This window comes from Nematostella vectensis, chromosome 7 (genome assembly GCF_932526225.1).
Source record: "Nematostella vectensis chromosome 7, jaNemVect1.1, whole genome shotgun sequence".
In the NCBI taxonomy this organism is placed as follows: Eukaryota; Metazoa; Cnidaria; class Anthozoa; order Actiniaria; family Edwardsiidae; genus Nematostella; species Nematostella vectensis.
In genome coordinates this window covers 940,814-951,568 of record NC_064040.1, presented here as the reverse complement: position 1 = coordinate 951,568, position 10,755 = coordinate 940,814, and positions in this window count along the sequence as shown.

Sequence of the window (10,755 nt, the reverse complement as noted above, 5' to 3'; positions counted from 1 at the left end):
AGTATTAAAAGTAATTTTCATTACAATTCCCTTCAGTAATGCCACGTTAGTCTTTCGTTGCGGGCACTTGACTACTAACGCAGCGACCCGGGTTCGATTCCCTCTGATAGCCTTTCTTTTTTTTCTTTCTTTTTTTTTTTTTAAATATCGATACTTAATTATACTGTTCTTGGTGTGTCATGACATAAAAAGAAGGTATAGGGACATTTTTATGTACTCTCAGAATCTTTGATGTGCTCATGCTTTGTTCACGATCCTGTACATATTTTATGCACACAAAAACTAACTAGATTCCTTGGATAACTTGATTAAGTAGATTCTAACATAGAGCATAGCGCTCGATAGATTGATATACCTTTTTTTCCGAGTATACTGTTTTATTTTTCCTAATGTTACTTTTTGGAATTTACATTCGGAAAAAAATTATCGATGGTAACCTTTTGGAGGTTGCACTCGTAAAACAAATTCCCGAATGTAACCCTGAAGCTTTTCCTGAAGGTAACCTCCAGTCCGATGGTGACTTTGCTTGGGATAGTTAACGATACCAATAGTATTAAAAGTAATTTTCATTACAATTCCCTTCAGCAATGCCACGTTAGTCTTTCGTTGCGGGCACTTGACTACTACCGCAGCGACCCCGGTTCGATTCCCTCTGATAGCCTATTTTTTTTCTTTATTTTTTTTTTAAATATCGATACTTAATTATACTGTTCTTGGTGTGTCATGACATAAAAAGAAGGTATAGGGACATTTTTATGTACTCTCAGCATCTTTGATGTGTTCATGCTTTGTTCAGGATCCTGTACATATTTTATGCGCACAAGAACTAACTAGATTCCTTGGATAACTTGATTAAGTAGATTCTAACATAGAGCATAGCGCTCGATAGATTAATATACCTTTTTTTCCGAGTATACTGTTTTATTTTTCCTAATGTTACTTTTTGGAATTTACATTCGGAAAAAAATTATTGATTGTAACCTTTTGGAGGTTACACTCGTAAAACAAATTCCCGAATGTAACCCTGAAGCTTTTCCCGAATGTAACCTCCAGTCCGATGGTGACTTTGCTTGGGATAGTTTACGATACCAATAGTATTAAAAGTAATTTTCATTACAATTCCCTTCAGCAATGCCACGTTAGTCTTTCGTTGCGGGCACTTGACTACTAACGCAGCCACCCGGGTTCGATTCCCGCTGATAGCCTATTTTTTTTTCTTTATTTTTTTTTTATATCGATACTTAATTATACTGTTCTTGGTGTGTCATGACATAAAAAGAAGGTATAGGGACATTTTTATGTACTCTCAGCATCTTTGATGTGCTCATGCTTTGTTCAGGATCCTGTACATATTTTATGCACACAAGAACTAACTAGATTCCTTGGATAACTTGATTAAGTAGATTCTAACATAGAGCATAGCGCTCGATAGATTGATATACCTTTTTTTCCGAGTATACTGTTTTATTTTTCCTAATGTTACTTTTTGGAATTTACATTCGGAAAAAAATTATCGATTGTAACCTTTTGGAGGTTACACTCGTAAAACAAATTCCCGAATGTAACCTGAAGCTTTTCCCGAATGTAACCTCCAGTCCGATGGTGACTTTGCTTGGGATAGTTTACGATACCAATAGTATTAAAAGTAATTTTCATTACAATTCCCTTCAGCAATGCCACGTTAGTCTTTCGTTGCGGGCACTTGACTACTAACGCAGCGACCCGGGTTCGATTCCCGCTGATAGCCTATTTTTTTTTCTTTATTTTTTTTTATATCGATACTTAATTATACTGTTCTTGGTGTGTCATGACATAAAAAGAAGGTATAGGGACATTTTTATGTACTCTCAGCATCTTTGATGTGCTCATGCTTTGTTCAGGATCCTGTACATATTTTATGCACACAAGAACTAACTAGATTCCTTGGATAACTTGATTAAGTAGATTCTAACATAGAGCATAGCGCTCGATAGATTGATATACCTTTTTTTCCGAGTATACTGTTTTATTTTTAATAATGTTACTTTTTGGAATTTAAATTCGGAAAAAAATTTATCGATTGTAACCTTTTGGAGGTTACACTCGTAAAACAAATTCCCGAATGTAACCTGAAGCTTTTCCCGAATGTAACCTCCAGTCCGATGGTGACTTTGCTTGGGATAGTTTACGATACCAATAGTATTAAAAGTAATTTTCATTACAATTCCCTTCAGCAATGCCACGTTAGTCTTTCGTTGCGGGCACTTGACTACTAACGCAGCGACCCGGGTTCGATTCCCGCTGATAGCCATTTTTTTTCTTTATTTTTTTTTAAATATCGATACTTAATTATACTGTTCTTGGTGTGTCATGACATAAAAAGAAGGTATAAGGACATTTTTATGTACTCGCAGCATCTTTGATGTGCTCATGCTTTGTTCAGGATCCTGTACATATTTTATGCACACAAGAACTAACTAGATTCCTTGGATAACTTGATTAAGTAGATTCTAACATAGAGCATAGCGCTCGATAGATTGATATACCTTTTTTTCCGAGTATACTGTTTTATTTTTAATAATGTTACTTTTTGGAATTTAAATTCGGAAAAAAATTTATCGATTGTAACCTTTTGGAGGTTACACTCGTAAAACAAATTCCCGAATGTAACCTGAAGCTTTTCCCGAATGTAACCTCCAGTCCGATGGTAACTTTGCTTGGGATAGTTTACGATACCAATAGTATTAAAAGTAATTTTCATTACAATTCCCTTCAGCAATGCCACGTTAGTCTTCCGTTGCGGGCACTTGACTACTAACGCCGCGACCCGGGTTCGATTCCCGCTGATAGCCATTTTTTTTTCTTTATTTTTCTTTTTAAATATCGATACTTAATTATACTGTTCTTGGTGTGTCATGACATAAAAAGAAGTTATAAGGACATTTTTATGTACTCTCAGCATCTTTGATGTGCTCATGCTTTGTTCAGGATCCTGTACATATTTTATGCACACAAGAACTAACTAGATTCCTTGGATAACTTGATTAAATAGATTCTAACATAGAGCATAGCGCTCGATAGATTGATATACCTTTTTTTCCGAGTATACTGTTTTATTTTTAATAATGTTACTTTTTGGAATTTAAATTCGGAAAAAAATTTATCGATTGTAACCTTTTGGAGGTTACACTCGTAAAACAAATTTCCGAATGTAACCCTCAAGCTTTTCCCGAATGTAACCTCCAGTCCGATGGTGACTTTGCTTGGGATAGTTTACGATACCAATAGTATTAAAAGTAATTTTCATTACAATTCCCTTCAGCAATGCCACGTTAGTCTTTCGTTGCGGGCACTTGACTACTAACGCAGCCACCCGGGTTCGATTCCCGCTGATAGCCTATTTTTTTTTCTTTATTTTTTTTTTATATCGATACTTAATTATACTGTTCTTGGTGTGTCATGACATAAAAAGAAGGTATAGGGACATTTTTATGTACTCTCAGCATCTTTGATATGCTCATGCTTTGTTCAGGATCCTGTACATATTTTATGCACACAAGAACTAACTAGATTCCTTGGATAACTTGATTAAGTAGATTCTAACATAGAGCATAGCGCTCGATAGATTGATATACCTTTTTTTCCGAGTATACTGTTTTATTTTTCCTAATGTTACTTTTTGGAATTTACATTCGGAAAAAAATTATCGATTGTAACCTTTTGGAGGTTACACTCGTAAAACAAATTCCCGAATGTAACCTGAAGCTTTTCCCGAATGTAACCTCCAGTCCGATGGTGACTTTGCTTGGGATAGTTTACGATACCAATAGTATTAAAAGTAATTTTCATTACAATTCCCTTCAGCAATGCCACGTTAGTCTTTCGTTGCTGGCACTTGACTACTAACGCAGCTACCCGGGTTCGATTCCTGCTGATAGCCTATTTTTTTTTCTTTATTTTTTTTTTATATCGATACTTAATTATACTGTTCTTGGTGTGTCATGACATAAAAAGAAGGTATAGGGACATTTTTATGTACTCTCAGCATCTTTGATGTGCTCATGCTTTGTTCAGGATCCTGTACATATTTTATGCACACAAGAACTAACTAGATTCCTTGGATAACTTGATTAAGTAGATTCTAACATAGAGCATAGCGCTCGATAGATTGATATACCTTTTTTTCCGAGTATACTGTTTTATTTTTCCTAATGTTACTTTTTGGAATTTACATTCGGAAAAAAATTTATCGATTGTAACCTTTTAGAGGTTACACTCGTAAAACAAATTTCCGAATGTAACCCTGAAGCTTTTCCCGAATGTAACCTCCAGTCCGATGGTGACTTTGCTTGGGATAGTTTACGATACCAATAGTATTGAAAGTAATTTTCATTACAATTCCCTTCAGCAATGCCACGTTAGTCTTTCGTTGCGGGCACTTAACTACTAACGCAGCGACCCGGGTTCGATTCCCGCTGATAGCCTTTTTTTTTTCTTTATTTTTTTTTTAAATATCGATACTTAATTATACTGTTCTTGGTGTGTCATGACATAAAAAGAAGGTATAGGGACATTTTTATGTACTCTCAGCATCTTTGATGTGCTCATGCTTTGTTCAGGATCCTGTACATATTTTATGCACACAAGAACTAACTAGATTCCTTGGATAACTTGATTAAGTAGATTCTAACATAGAGCATAGCGCTCGATAGATTGATACACCTTTTTTTTCGAGTATACTGTTTTATTTTTCCTAATGTTACTTTTTGGAATTTACATTCGGAAAAAAAAATTATCGATTGTAACCTTTTGGAGGTTACACTCGTAAAACAAATTCCCGAATGTAACCCTGAAGCTTTTCCCGAATGTAACCTCCAATCCGATGGTGACTTTGCTTGGGATAGTTTACGATACCAACAGTATTAAAAGTAATTTTCATTACAATTCCCTTCAGTAATGCCACGTTAGTCTTTCGTTGCGGGCACTTGACTACTAACGCAGCGACCCGGGTTCGATTCCCTCTGATAGCCTTTCTTTTTTTTCTTTCTTTTTTTTTTTTTAAATATCGATACTTAATTATACTGTTCTTGGTGTGTCATGACATAAAAAGAAGGTATAGGGACATTTTTATGTACTCTCAGAATCTTTGATGTGCTCATGCTTTGTTCACGATCCTGTACATATTTTATGCACACAAAAACTAACTAGATTCCTTGGATAACTTGATTAAGTAGATTCTAACATAGAGCATAGCGCTCGATAGATTGATATACCTTTTTTTCCGAGTATACTGTTTTATTTTTCCTAATGTTACTTTTTGGAATTTACATTCGGAAAAAAATTATCGATGGTAACCTTTTGGAGGTTGCACTCGTAAAACAAATTCCCGAATGTAACCCTGAAGCTTTTCCTGAAGGTAACCTCCAGTCCGATGGTGACTTTGCTTGGGATAGTTAACGATACCAATAGTATTAAAAGTAATTTTCATTACAATTCCCTTCAGCAATGCCACGTTAGTCTTTCGTTGCGGGCACTTGACTACTACCGCAGCGACCCCGGTTCGATTCCCTCTGATAGCCTATTTTTTTTCTTTGTTTTTTTTTTTAAATATCGATACTTAATTATACTGTTCTTGGTGTGTCATGACATAAAAAGAAGGTATAGGGACATTTTTATGTACTCTCAGCATCTTTGATGTGTTCATGCTTTGTTCAGGATCCTGTACATATTTTATGCGCACAAGACCTAACTAGATTCCTTGGATAACTTGATTAAGTAGATTCTAACATAGAGCATAGCGCTCGATAGATTGATATACCTTTTTTTCCGAGTATACTGTTTTATTTTTCCTAATGTTACTTTTTGGAATTTACATTCGGAAAAAAATTATTGATTGTAACCTTTTGGAGGTTACACTTGTAAAACAAATTCCCGAATGTAACCCTGAAGCTTTTCCCGAATGTAACCTCCAGTCCGATGGTGACTTTGCTTGGGATAGTTTACGATACCAATAGTATTAAAAGTAATTTTCATTACAATTCCCTTCAGCAATGCCACGTTAGTCTTTTGTTGCGGGCACTTGACTACTAACGCAGCGACCCGGGTTCGATTCCCGCTGATAGCCTATTTTTTTTTCTTTATTTTTTTTTAAATATCGATACTTAATTATACTGTTCTTGGTGTGTCATGACATAAAAAGAAGGTATAGGGACATTTTTATGTACTCTCAGCATCTTTGATGTGCTCATGCTTTGTTCAGGATCCTGTACATATTTTATGCACACAAGAACTAACTAGATTCCTTGGATAACTTGATTAAGTAGATTCTAACATAGAGCATAGCGCTCGATAGATTGATATACCTTTTTTTAGGAGTATACTGTTTTATTTTCCTAATGTTACTTTTTGGAATTTACATTCGGAAAAAAAATTATCGATTGTAACCTTTTGGAGGTTACATTCGTAAAACAAATTCCCGAATGTAACCCTGAAGCTTTTCCCGAATGTAACCTCCAGTCCGATGGTGACATTGGTTGGGATAGTTTACGATATCAATAGTATTAAAAGTAATTTTCATTATAATTCCCTTCAACAATGCCACGTTAGTCTTTCGTTGCGGGCACTTGACTACTAACGCAGCGACCCGGGTTCGATTCCCGCTGATAGCCTTTTTTTTTTTCTTTATTTTTTTTTAAATATCGATACTTAATTATACTGTTCTTGGTGTGTCATGACATAAAAAGAAGGTATAGGGACATTTTTATGTACTCTCAGCATCTTTGATGTGCTCATGCTTTGTTCAGGATCCTGTACATATTTTATGCACACAAGAACTAACTAGATTCCTTGGATAACTTGATTAAGTAGATTCTAACATAGAGCATAGCGCTCGATAGATTGATATACCTTTTTTTCCGAGTATACTGTTTTATTTTCCTAATGTTACTTTTTGGAATTTACATTCGGAAAAAAAAATTATCGATTGTAACCTTTTGGAGGTTACACTCGTAAAAAAAATTCCCGAATGTAACCCTGAAGATTTTCCCGAATGTAACCTACAGTCCGATGGTGACATTGCTTGGGATAGTTTACGATACCAATAGTATTAAAAGTAATTTTCATTACAATTCCCTTCAGTAATGCCACGTTAGTCTTTCGTTGCGGGCACTTGACTACTAACGCAGCGACCCGGGTTCGATTCCCGCTGATAGCCTATTTTTTTTTCTTTATTTTTTTTTTAAATATCGATACTTAATTATACTGTTCTCGGTGTGTCATGACATTAAAAGAAGGTATAGGGACATTTTTATGTACTCTCAGCATCTTTGATGTGCTCATGCTTTGTTCAGGATCCTGTACATATTTTATGCAAACAAGAACTAACTAGATTCCTTGGATAACTTGATTAAGTAGATTCTAACATAGATCATAGCGCTCGATAGATTGATATACCTTTTTTTCCGAGTATACTGTTTTATTTTCCTAATGTTACTTTTTGGAATTTACATTCGGAAAAAAAATTATCGATTGTAACCTTTTGGAGGTTACACTCGTAAAACGAATTCCCGAATGTAACACTGAAGCTTTTCCCGAATGTAACCTCCAGTCCGATGGTGACTTTGCTTGGGATAGTTTACGATACCAACAGTATTAAAAGTAATTTTCATTACAATTCCCTTCAGTAATGCCACGTTAGTCTTTCGTTGCGGGCACTTGACTACTAACGCAGCCACCCGGGTTCGATTCCCGCTGATAGCCTTTTTTCTTTATTTTTTTTTTAAATATCGATACATTATTATACTGTTCTTGGTGTTTCATGACATAAAAAGAAGGTATAGGGACATTTTTTTGTACTCTCAGAATCTTTGATGTGCTCATGCTTTGTTCAGGATCCTGTACATATTTTATGCACACAAGAACTAACTAGATTCCTTGGATAACTTGATTAAGTAGATTCTAACATAGAGCATAGCGCTCGATAGATTGATATACCTTTTTTTCCGAGTATACTGTTTTATTTTCCTAATGCTACTTTTTGGAATTTACATTCGGAAAAAAAATTATCGATTGTAACCTTTTGGAGGTTACACTCGTAAAACAAATTCCCGAATGTAACCCTGAAGCTTTTCCCGAATGTAACCTCCAGTCCGATGGTGACTTTGCTTGAGATAGTTTACGATACCAGTAGTATTAAAAGTAATTTTCATTATAATTTCCTTCAACAATGCCACGTTAGTCTTTCGTTGCGGGCACTTAACTACTAACGCAGCGACCCGGGTTCGATTCCCGCTGATAGCCTTTTTTTTTTTCTTTTTTTTTTTTTTTAAATATCGATACTTAATTATACTGTTCTTGGTGTGTCATGACATTAAAAGAAGGTATAGGGACATTTTTATGTACTCTCAGCATCTTTGATGTGCTCATGCTTTGTTCAGGATCCTGTACATATTTTATGCACACAAGAACTAACTAGATTCCTTGGTTAACTTGATTAAGTAGATTCTAACATAGAGCATAGCGCTCGATAGATTGAAATACCTTTTTTTCCGAGTATACTGTTTTATTTTTCCTAATGTTACTTTTTGGAATTTACATTCGGAAAAAAAATTATCGATGGTAACCTTTTGGAGGTTACACTCGTAAAACAAATTCCCGAATGTAACCCTGAAGCTTTTCACGAATGTAACCTCCAGTCCGATGGTGACTTTGCTTGGGATAGTTTACGATACCAATAGTATTAAAAGTAATTTTCATTATAATTACCGTCAACAATGCCACGTTAGTCTTTCGTTTCTGGCACTTAACTACTAACGCAGCGACCCGGGTTCGATTCCCGCTGATAACCTATTTTTTTTTTCTTTATTTTTTTTTTTTAATATCGATACTTAATTATACTGTTCTTGGTGTGTCATGACATAAAAAGAATGTATAGGGACATTTTTATGTACTCTCAGAATCTTTGATGTGCTCATGCTTTGTTCAGGATCCTGTACATATTTTATGCACACAAGAACTAGCTAGATTCCTTGGATAACTTGATTAAGTAGATTCTAACATAGAGCATAGCGCTCGATAGATTGATATACCTTTTCTTCCGAGTATACTGTTTTATTTTTCCTAATGTTACTTTTTGGAATTTACATTCGGAAAAAAAATTATCGATGGTAACCTTTTGGAGGTTACACTCGTAAATTAAATTCCCGAATGTAACCCTGAAGCTTTTCCCGAATGTAACCTCCAGTCCGATGTTGACTTTGCTTGGGATAGTTTACGATACCAATAGTATTAAAAGTATTTTTCATTACAATTCCCTTCAGCAATGCCACGTTAGTCTTTCGTTGCGGGCACTTGACTACTAACGCAGCGACCCGGGTTCGATTCCCGCTGATAGCCTATTTTTTTTCTTTATTTTTTTTTAAATATCGATACTTAATTATACTGTTCTTGTTGTGTCATGACATAAAAAGAAGGTATAGGGACATTTTTATGTACTCTCAGCATCTTTGATGTGCTCTTGCTTTGTTCAGGATCCTGTACATATTTTATGCACACAAGAACTAACTAGATTCCTTGGTTAACTTGATTAAGTAGATTCTAACATAGAGCATAGCGCTCGATAGATTGATATACCTTTTTTTCGAAGATACTGTTTTATTTTTCCTAATGTTACTTTTTGGAATTTACATTCGGAAAAAAAATTATCGATTGTAAGCTTTTGGAGGTTACACTAGTAAAACAAATTCCCGAATGTAACCCTGAAGCTTTTCCCGAATGTAACCTCCAGTCCGATGGTGACTTTGCTTGGGATAGTTTACGATACCAATAGTATTAAAAGTAATTTTAATTACAATTCCCTTCAGTAATGCCACGTTAGTCTTTCGTTGCGGGCACTTGACTAATAACGCAGCTACCCGGGTTCGATTCCCGCTGATAGCCTATTTTTTTTTTCTTTCTTTTTTTTTTTTAAATATCGATACTTAATTATACTGTTCTTGGTGTGTCATGACATAAAAAGAAGGTATAGGGACATTTTTATGTACTCTTAGAATCTTTGATGTGCTCATGCTTTGTTCAGGATCCTGTACATATTTTATGCACACAAGAACTAACTAGATTCCTTTGATAGCTTGATTAAGTAGATTCTAACATAGAGCGTAGCGCTCGATAGATTGATATACCTTTTTTTCGAGTATACTGTTTTATTTTTCCTAATGTTACTTTTTGGAATTTACATTCGGAAAAAAAATTATCGATTGTAACCTTTTGGAGGTTACACTCGTAAAACAAATTCCCGAATGTAACCCTGAAGCTTTTCCCGAATGTAACCTCCAGTCCGATGGTGACTTTGCTTGGGATAGTTTACGATACCAATAGTATTAAAAGTAATTTTAATTACAATTCCCTTCAGTAATGCCACGTTAGTCTTTCGTTGCGGGCACTTGACTAATAACGCAGCGACCCGGGTTCGATTCCCGTTGATAGCCTATTTTTTTTTTTTCTTTATTTTTTTTTTTTAAATATCGATACTTAATTATACTGTTCTTGGTGTGTCATGACATAAAAAGAAGGTATAGGGACATTTTTATGTACTCTCAGAATCTTTGATGTGCTCATGCTTTGTTCAGGATCCTGTACATATTTTATGCACACAAGAACTAACTAGATTCCTTGGATAACTTGATTAAGTAGATTCTAACATAGAGCATAGCGCTCGATAGATTGATATACCTTTTTTTCGAGTATACTGTTTTATTTTTCCTAATGTTACTTTTTGGA